At 44.5% G+C, this 10,000-nt stretch overlaps 1 protein-coding gene across 1 annotated transcript in view; it reads right to left on the reverse strand.

The window, feature by feature from the left end:
• Window positions 1-10,000, reverse strand: part of slc8a4b (solute carrier family 8 member 4b) — a gene marked incomplete at both ends in the record, with an annotated part of 81,271 nt that overhangs the window by 44,061 nt on the left and 27,210 nt on the right. The gene's annotated exons all lie outside the window — the stretch shown is intronic.

Here is a 10,000-nt window from a genome sequence, read left to right on the forward strand (position 1 = left end):
ACAACTGGTTGGGGTAGGGTTAAAACGTATAGTAAAAACACAAGAGTGACTCGCTCAGGAGTTGAACACACGCCGTTGGGTGTCTCTAGCGGTTGGCTCGACCCGCAACGTCGCTTTCAGATGCAACAACAGGGCACTGTCGTTAGGTGTCCTAACCACTAACACTAGAGGATAGCGTTAGTTCTGGCAGGCCACGAAGTCAAGCTCAGCTCACACACCCCAGCCCACATCAGCTGATTCCCTTCTAGGCTTTCAATTGGTCAATCTCACATAGGGTGACTTATTTAAAGCTGCAAGCTGTTTGCAACCCGCCTCCACCCCATCTCCTCCTTACCTGCTGTGTCTGACTTCAACAATGTCACGTCTGTTGTTGCTTGTTCTTGTCTGTGGGAGTCTTTTCTGCTGCTCTCCCTGCCTTAGGCTTTCCATGTAACGCATGGAAGGGCAGGGAGCTCCCAGAACACAGTCATACCGCCAAATAGAACTACTGCATATGGCAATCAAAGTTTTTTTTTACTATAGTGGTCCTGACAGAACGTATTATACTGGCAGGTTTTATGACATTTTCAACCCATCTAAAGGGACATTTTTATTATATTTTGATCATTATCCCATTATCCAGCCGTTACATTACGCAGCAATTTCAAGGCATTGACAGTTTTTATTGGAGTTTCAAAACCATTCAGAGTTAAAAACTTAATTACATTCCAATAAAATCTAGACTGCACCTCACTTCCTCTCCCGACACGCTCCCTCCTCCTCCTCCTCTTTCTGCTTTATGGAGGCAGCCTCCCTAAATCTAGCCCCATTAATCTGCTTCTCACCTCTATATTCCCTTGACTTCTCTATCTCCTCATCCTCCACCTTCTCTCTCTCTCTCTCTCTCTCTCTCTCGATCGCCTCATCCTCCTCCTCTCTCTTCCCAACGCTCTCTGCCTCTTTGTCTTCTCCATCTACCCCTCCATCCACACTATCTCTCTCTCTCTCTCTCTCTCTCCCTCTCTCTCTCTCCCCGGTGTACCCTTCACAACTCCCATCCATTCTCCCTCTCCTCTCTTTTAATTCGCTGACCAGTAAAACTCAAAGTCGTCTCCACTCCACAATAAGCGTTATTGGCAATGCGGTTATAGCGCGCTGAACAGCTGAACACATCAATAATCACGAGCCGCGGCGTACACTAATAACTGCTTGTAAAAACACTGTGTGTGTGTGTGTGTGTGTGTGTGTGTGTGCGTGTGTGTGTGAAAAGAGGGAGGGAGGAGAGGGATGACAAAGTGAATGACGGTAAAAATCGGAGGGCAGAAGATGAAGCGATACGCCAAAGTGATGCGGTGAAGGATAGAGCGGTGGAGGTGAGGAGGAACGGATGGGCGAACGATAAGAGAGCGGCGGATGATCGATCATCCTTTAAAATGAGGAGAAAACACACAGACAAAGAGAGAGAGAGAGAGAGAGAGTGAGAGACAGAGAGAGAGAGAGAGACAGAGAGAGAGAGAGAGACAGAGAGAGAGAGAGAGCGAGAGAGAGAGCGAGAGAGAGAGACAGACAGACAGACAGACAGAGAGAGAGAGAGACAGAGAGAGAGAGAGAGAGAGAGAGAGAGAGAGAGAGAGAGAGGATATATCTATGAAGAGATGCCTGGGAGCGGAAGATGGATGGAGCTGAGGTGGAGGGCAAAAAGAAATAGGCGGATTAATAAAGGAGCAGAGAGAACCGGGAGGAGAAAAATGATTGATAGACGGATAGAGGAGGGCGCGGAGTGAGGAGAGAGGAGGAGATTGGCGGAGAGATGGGGGCACATGGGGATATTAGGATGAAGAGTGAGAGAGGGATATGGGAAAAAAGGGAGAGAGCGAGAGAGAGAGAGAGAGAGAGAGATGGACAAAGAGATTAAATGAAAGGGGAGAAGGGAAGAGATGGAGAAAGAAAACGGAGGAGGGGAGAGACTGAGTAGGGTTGTATATCGGTACTCAATACCTTTTAAGCTATCGACCGAGATAACCCAGTACCAAATCGAAACTCCTCCAGTCAAACGATACCTGCATTTCATCCTTTTTTGTACACAGATCTAGGAAAAAAATACCATTTGTATGGTTTTTCTCGCAGCCAATCAGCGCAAGCGTTCTTCGATTTAATGTGATTTGTGATTGGCCCACTACCACAGCAGCTATAGTACAACCCATACAGTCTGTGGTGGTGAAGTCGAGTGTGGTGTATGTGACGGAGTTGGCAGTTCAGCATGCCGAGATGCCACCAAAAACATTCAAAAGTATGGCTTAAATGGCTTAAAGAAAGAAAACAAAGTTAAGTACTCTATTGGTATCGGTATGATTTTTATGGGTATGGGTATTGGTACTGATATTGTCATTTTGTAAACAATACCCAGCCCTACTGAGCACTGAGATCTTTAGAGGGGGGGGGGGTTATATTGGAGAGAGAGAGAGGGAGAGGGAGAGGGAGAGGGAGAGAGAGAGAGAGAGATAAGATGCAAGTTGAGATGGAGAGCTTGTGTGACTCACATCATCTCCTCCGCAAGCTATTAGTGATTTAATCACTCTGACATCAGTGCGTGTGTGTGTGTGTGTGTGTGTGTGTGTGTGTGTGTGTGTGTGTGTGTGTGTGTGTGTGTGTGTGTGTGTGTGTGTGTGTGTGTGTGTGTGTGTGTGTGTGTGTGTGTGTGCACACGCGCACGCATGCGTTTGCGTGTATCATACCAGATTACCTTGAGCTACTGCTAGGAATTGGCTCAACACTCAACATGCATTCATTACCTCAGAGTCTGGTTTCTCAAACTATGGATTCAGACCCAAAACAGGTCACAGGATTATAGCTGGTGGGTCTCCACTAGGGTCTGATGGTTGGATGGGTTTACCAATATACAGTATATGGCCGACACTGGCCTTTTGCTAAGTGTGGGATATTCAAGATCCCACACTGAACTGAACTTTGTTAGATCATAAGGGACATTTCTTTAGAGAAACTAAGGACATCTAAATGGTTTATTAAGAGATTGAATTGGTTTATGTTATGTTATGTTCTTATGTTAAGTTATGTATAGTTGTTTGATCCGTGTTTACTCTGCCATGGATCTGGATGCGCCCTGTCAGGGACCTGTCAAGGATCATCCAGCAATTCAAAGTGGCTGCATCTGTAACTGATAGCAGTAATTACAGTCTCAGGATAATAGAAGACTCATAACGAGGTTTCCGAAAGTTACTGTCAAAACAGTATCCAATACGAATGAATGAAACTGAACTCAAACGTAATGTTGTCATTATCTCAGCAGGCAAATCTACAGAATACAGGCATTGTCAAGACTGCAGATTCAACAACAGTATTATCATCATCTACAACCAGATGACATCTCAAGAGATATGAAATCTCTTCACGTAATCAATTTACTTTCCAAGCAGCCTCCTTTCTAAGCACGCACCATGTGATAACTGTTATGACAGCAACTGACCCTATACCAACCAACCCTCCTCCAATTAACACTGTGGGACAGCGCCAGACACTCTGACGCCACATTAGCATTTAGCTTCACCTCATTAGTCTGATACCGCCATATCCGTGGAGCAGTATTCAATCATACAAAATCAGAGGTCATCGCTCTCATTTAATTAAACAGCGCCCTTTGTCCAATCAATAAGGAGTCCATGATTGGCAGCCTCCACCTGCCTCCACACACTGCATTTTTTCCCCAATTGCAGATGGTGCAATGAGTGAAAGGCTGATAAAAAAAAAAAAAAATCAAAATGTTTATCCTTTTTATTAAAGTGAAAAAGTAAACGCATGCATGCGCGCACACAGCGAGCATTGGGTTCACTCGATTGGAAAAATGTGGTAAGAATATCACTGGCATTAGATAGAGGCTGGCAAGCACCTCGATTATGGTCTCATTTGTTTACGGTAAATATATACCAAAGGTATCACAATGTATTTCACAATGATGCAGTGATGTTTACGAATGCTTAAACCCCTTTAACATGAAGTCCATACCATTTAACCCCATTGTCCTGCGTGAATTCATGCCAACCAAGCCAAAACAACCTACCTCGTACTACAACTCTGGGATCCATTAATTCAGTCTAGAAACATACCTAACATTTAAAAACTGGAAATAGACAGTCGACCGAAAAAACAAGGGACCCACAGTCGATCCACCCTGGAGGTTACGCCCCAAACTCGGAGGCCAGTGAACCCAGGATGCAGGCCTTTCATGTGGGCTTGGCGTGGCAGGGTGTGACCCTGGCTCTCCATAGCAGCAGGGAGTACTCCAGGCAGAGTAGGGAGAGGAGGAGGAAGGGGGGGGCAGCGGGACTCGCTGTCCGCTGTTGAGGCTCTAATCATGGGCATGGATGGGCAGGAGACTGGCCTGTGGCCGCAGCTCATGGTGGGTCTCTGAGCCATGATTACAGAGTGTACAGTCCACAGGGCTTTGATCACAGGGTTTTGATGGTGAGACTGTGTGTGTGTGTGTGTGTGTGTGTGTGTGTGTGTGTGTGTGTCTGTATGTGTGTGTGTCTGTTTGTGTCTGTGTGTCTGTGTGTGCGTGTGTGTGTCTGTATGTGTGTGTGTCTGTTTGTGTGTGTGTGTCTGTGTGCGTGCGTGTGTGTGTGTGTGTGTGTGTGTGTGTGTGTGTGTGTGTGTGTGTGTGTGTGTGTGTGTGTGTGTGTTTGTGTGTGTTTGTGTGCATGTGGGACTGCAAGGCTAAAAAAACAACCACAGGGAAAGACACTGCACTAAGAACTAGGAAAGGAAAAGAGAGGGATGTGACAGAGGGAGGGAAGGAATGATATGAAAATGGAGGGAAGGGAAGATGGATGGGTGGAGGGAGGGATATTTGCATGAAAGCCACAGTTGAAGGGAATGATGGATGGATGGAGGGATGGAAGAGACAGAAACAGAGAGACATGCAGAGGTAGAGCATGGCTAAACAGCAGTAACGTTACTGTAGGGCAGGCAGCTTTGAGGATAGAGGAAAAGTGGAAATTATAGAAAGATGGAGAGATTAAAAAAGAGAGAGGCAAACAGGCTGACGAATAGAAAATCAGTGGATTGAAAAATCTCAGCTTTCAAAATGTCGCTACATGACTTTCGCTAGACCCAGTTTTCACCCAAATCACTCTACTGTAAGATTTGTAAATAAATAGTAAGGAATGAGAGGAAATAGTAGACTGGCCTCCTCAGCATACTGACATATAGATGTGCTACGGGCGTGCGTGCGTGTGTGTGTATGTGTGTGTGTGTGTGTGTGTGTGTGTGTGTGTGTGTGTGTGTGTGTATGCATATGTGAGACACAGCCAACCCGACCGCTAAGTGCTGAGATAAAATGTCAATAAGCAAACAACAGACGGCGGGCGCCACATCGATCCCAATGTGCAGCTGAAACGCAATACACACACGACAAGAGATGCACGCACACACACACACACACACACACACACACACACACACACACACACACACCCACACACAGTGGTTGTTGTGGCACATTCGAGGAGGAGAAAGCTTTTAAAGTTGTTAAAGTTGTTGACTTAAGCTACTTAACGTTGACTGCTCTGACCCAAGAGACAGAGAGAGAGGAGGGGAAAGAGAGATATGAGTAGAGAGAGAGGGAGAGAGAGAGAGAGGAGGGGAGAGAGAGATATGAGTAGAGAGAGAGAGAGAGAGAGGGGAGGGGAGGGAGAGGAGTGGAAAATCTGACCAAAATGTGACAGTGGCAAAACAAATCCTCAGAGGAAAACTCAAAGCAGTAAAGCTCCCTTGTCTTTCACGCCTCCCTTCATTTCTCCTATTTGTCATCTTGCCCTCTATCTCTCTCTCTCTCTCTCTCTCTCTCTCTCTCTCTCTCTCTCTCTATCTGTGTCTCTCTCTCTCTCTCTCTCTCTCTCTCTCTCTCTCTCTTCCTCGCCCTCATTTCCCATTTGTTGTGCTTACAATGGGCGGGATTAAAAGTTGCTACGGCAACAAACGGTGGAAAGAGGATGGAGACGATGGCAGCCTGACATAATTTCTTCAGTGGAACGGAGAGAAGCGAAGAGAACAGAGAAGACAGAGGAGAAGCAGAGAAGCGGAGGAGGGTGAGGGGTTAAATGTGTTTATCTGCCCATTAGCAGAGCCACATGTGAACTTGACAGGATGTGGAGGAGGGAGAAGAGAGAAGAGATCAGAGGGAAAGAAACGCAACAGCCAGATGTGGAAACTGCCCTGAACATAATGAACACGTCCCTATGACTGTGCTATCTAATGTTAATGCCAATAGAGTAGCGCGGCGGGGATGAGTCTTTTTGTAGGCTAACGTGGAAGTTAGCATCGCCCCTGGCTTCCTACGTCTGGAAGTCAATGGGCTTTTTAAATGGGTTTGAATGGGTCTGTGGTTAACAACACAAAAACTAAGAGCTTTGTGTTCAGCAAGGTCATCTTCACACATGAACACCACTTTTATGATTTTTGAAGAGACAAGGGAACCCATGCTAACACATTTCCGGGTTTAAGGAGTCTATATACACACCACATTATATTACTATATACTCTGTTTAGCTCATAGCCGTCCATAGAAGTCGGCAGCACACCACTAACTGCAATGCATACATTAATATATAATATGTTTAGAGTTACATAATATTAGTATAGTATTACCCCAGAGTTATTTTGCGATGAAGTGTTGTAATTTACTTTTTTGGTGTCCCCCACTCTCAGTCTAAGGTGGTCAGTTGCCAGAACTGCATGAACTATATAACCAGCGGTGCCTCAGGAGGTCCCTGAAGATCATCAAAGACACAAACCATCCCCACAACAGCCTGTTCTCCCTGTTACCCTCAGGGAGGAGATACAGGGTTCCAAAAGCACGCACAAATCGCTTGAGGAACAGTTTCTTCCCGCAGGCCACGAGACTCCTTAACATACACAAATAGTGTAGTAGTCGTACCGTACCGTACTGCAGCTGCTACCATTATGTATGCCTAATGTTTAATTGTATGTTTAATAAGGTACATGCTATTTGCACCTGTATGTCAAATACGTCAAATTTAAAATGTCTGAACACGTCTAACGTATGCACAATGCCTAATGTTAATTGTATGTTTAATAAGGTACATGCTATTTGCACCTGCATGTCAAATACGTCGAATTTAAAATGTCTGAACACGTCTAACGTATGCACATGACATATGCACCTATGTGCAATGAATAAGCCACTGACTTGTCTTATCGCTATTCTGCCTTATTGCCTATTGCTGCTTAGTATTGCTTATTGATGCCTATTTCTTATTGCCTATTGCTCATTGCTTGTTGCCTATTTGTACTATGTCGTAAACGGAGTCCACAGCACAAGAATTTCACACGTGATACTTGTACCATGGAGTGACAATAAAATCTTGAATCTTGAATCTTGAATCATAAGGGCATGTAGATACCTTGAAAGTGTGATCATTCAGCTGTGGGGAAGATATAATTGCTCCCCTTACTCAGAAAACAACAGATGTGGCTGCATTGCATTCTGGGCTGTTGAGGCTGCTGTCAGTGGAGAATTGTCTCTCTGCCTCTATGACAGAGTTCTCCCCGTAGGATTGTTGTCCTGTTGATGTTTGAGGCAGAGAAATGTTCTGCTCTCACGTTAGCCCTGTTTGGAATCGGCCCCTATGACAGAAATAGTGTAGCCCTGTTTGGAATCGGCCCCTATGACAGAAATAGTGTAGCCCTCTTCGGAATCGGCCCCTATGACAGAAATAGTGTAGCCCTGTTCGGAATTGACCCCTATGACAGAAATAGTGTGTCGCCATTTTTTTTTATAGTGTCCGAATTCTCAACTGTTAATTTGATTCACTATTTAGTCCACTATAAAATACCCACAATGCACAGCGATTTCTAGTGAACAGCGAATGTACCCTACATTTTCGCCGGTATACCACAATGCAATGCGGTTGTCTTTACCGAAGGAGAATAAGAAAGTCGCTAACAAGCTTGTGAGCTACTTGACCAGCAAAGCTTGCTATTAGGAGACAGCACCATAGTTGACAAAACCACACATGCACGTAATTAGAATTTCAACGATATATTTAGGATTTAGCAGTCAAAACATGCAACATCAATACTACCTGAGAACATCTCAATCTGAGAGAGTTTATGTGATAGTGGGCGCGGATTGCTTGCGCCACACGAATAACCGGCACATCTGGTGACGCAATGATCTTCAAGGAAAAAAATCTGTGTAGTGTCCGAAACTCATTTTGATCATTCCCCATATACTGTAGTTCACTACTGTAGTTCACTACAGTATATGCAGTATATGCAGTATATGCAGTATATACAGTATATACTGTAGTTCACTACAGTATTATGCTAAACACTATCTGGGGAATAGTGAGGGAGTGAGTGAGTGAGTGAATGAGTGAACGAACGATTCCGAACCCGGTTATTGTCTACGTTTGGCTGGTTATCCAGAGGAATAAGAAAAACACACCAACAAACAACAAGATGGACCCTGGCATGTGAGATACATCACTGATGGCTGTTTGTTTTAAGTGTTTTAGGGTGGAATTTCTCTTTAGTTGCATCTCTTTGGCACAGAAACATGGCCAGCAGGTAGTGCAGGCCATATTTGTTTCAGTGACAGAGGAAGGCACAGAGGCTTCTTGGTTCGCCAGACCTCATTAAGTGCCTTATGGACCAACAGGCCTCTAGAAATATGACAAATACCGTCAACAATGAGAATAAAGCTTGTTGTTTAGGCCAAACCAATGCCTACATGTTAATATGAGGAAAAAACAACTGATGAAACGGTGAGCAATATTTGACCTGCACGCACACTCGCATGGAGGGGGGGCTCCATGCCACACCATTTTTATTGTGTGCGGAAGTCAGTTCATTGCAACAGGAAGGTCTAGATTTACTGTCAAACTCAACCTGCCTTCCTGTTACACTGAAACAACTTCCGGGTGCAATGAAATTATTTTACAATACAGACACAGACACACGCACACATGCACGCACACTAGGGATGTGCGCGACTAGTCGTTTAATCGTTTAACCGCCTACTCATTTATTAACCGTTTAGTATTTTACTAGTCGGTTAAATGCTGCATCTTGTTCTTCACGCCTCCGCCTCGTTGTAAACAGGCTGAGCAGCATCTAACTCTGAATTAACTAATAATTTAGACAATTGTATGTAACATACCAAATAAAAGCAAACGGCAATGTCTAAGAATGCAACCGTGTAACTGGCTGGTTAAGTCTCGCATTCCAGGGAATTACATTAACGTGCGGGTCTTATTGACGCTAGTGGCTCGAGCACAACTCGGAGGAGAGAAAACTATCTGAAGCTTTCTTTGTTGGAGTCCAGGTATGTTTTACAAGAAAATGCTCGTCATTGTCGACGATAACGTTATCTGACCTGGCTAACAGTGGATACTCGCTTGCTTGCTGTGTACCGGCTCAAAGTAGTAGGCTACGTTCTTTATTTTACCCCCTTCACTGTCCGCTCCAAAAACAACTCTCTTATTTTGCGCCGTGACCGCCGGAAGTGTTAAAAGAACCCGGAAGAATTTGGCCCACTGTAAGGTCTGAACATAAGGTGAATACTTTGATATAAAAACCAATAAACGGGGCAACTCCAATCTTGAACAATCTCAGCATGAGACGCCAGCTCTATTATTCTTCCGCTTCCAGCATAACCTAGCGTCAAGCGCCCCCACAACAACACACACACTTCCGTTTCCTGTCTTCAACATAAGAGCCTACAGTGCATTGGCTGTCTAGAACGTAAACATAAATTAGATAGCACCTTCATAAAAATAGCTTACACAATCATGCAAGACACGCTGGAACTCCGTCCTACATCATCATTCATAATAAATGCCATGCATTGCATTGGCAAACGTATCATAAATGTATTTCTCTTTAATTTGTTCACCTTTATTCAGTCAGTTGTTGTTACATCAATAGAATTTAAATTAACAGCTTGTACTGAATGTTTGGGCTAAAATAGCTCCTAAATACA

Source organism: Poromitra crassiceps (genome assembly GCF_964638095.1).
Source record: "Poromitra crassiceps genome assembly, chromosome: 7".
NCBI classification, from domain to species: Eukaryota; Metazoa; Chordata; class Actinopteri; order Beryciformes; family Melamphaidae; genus Poromitra; species Poromitra crassiceps.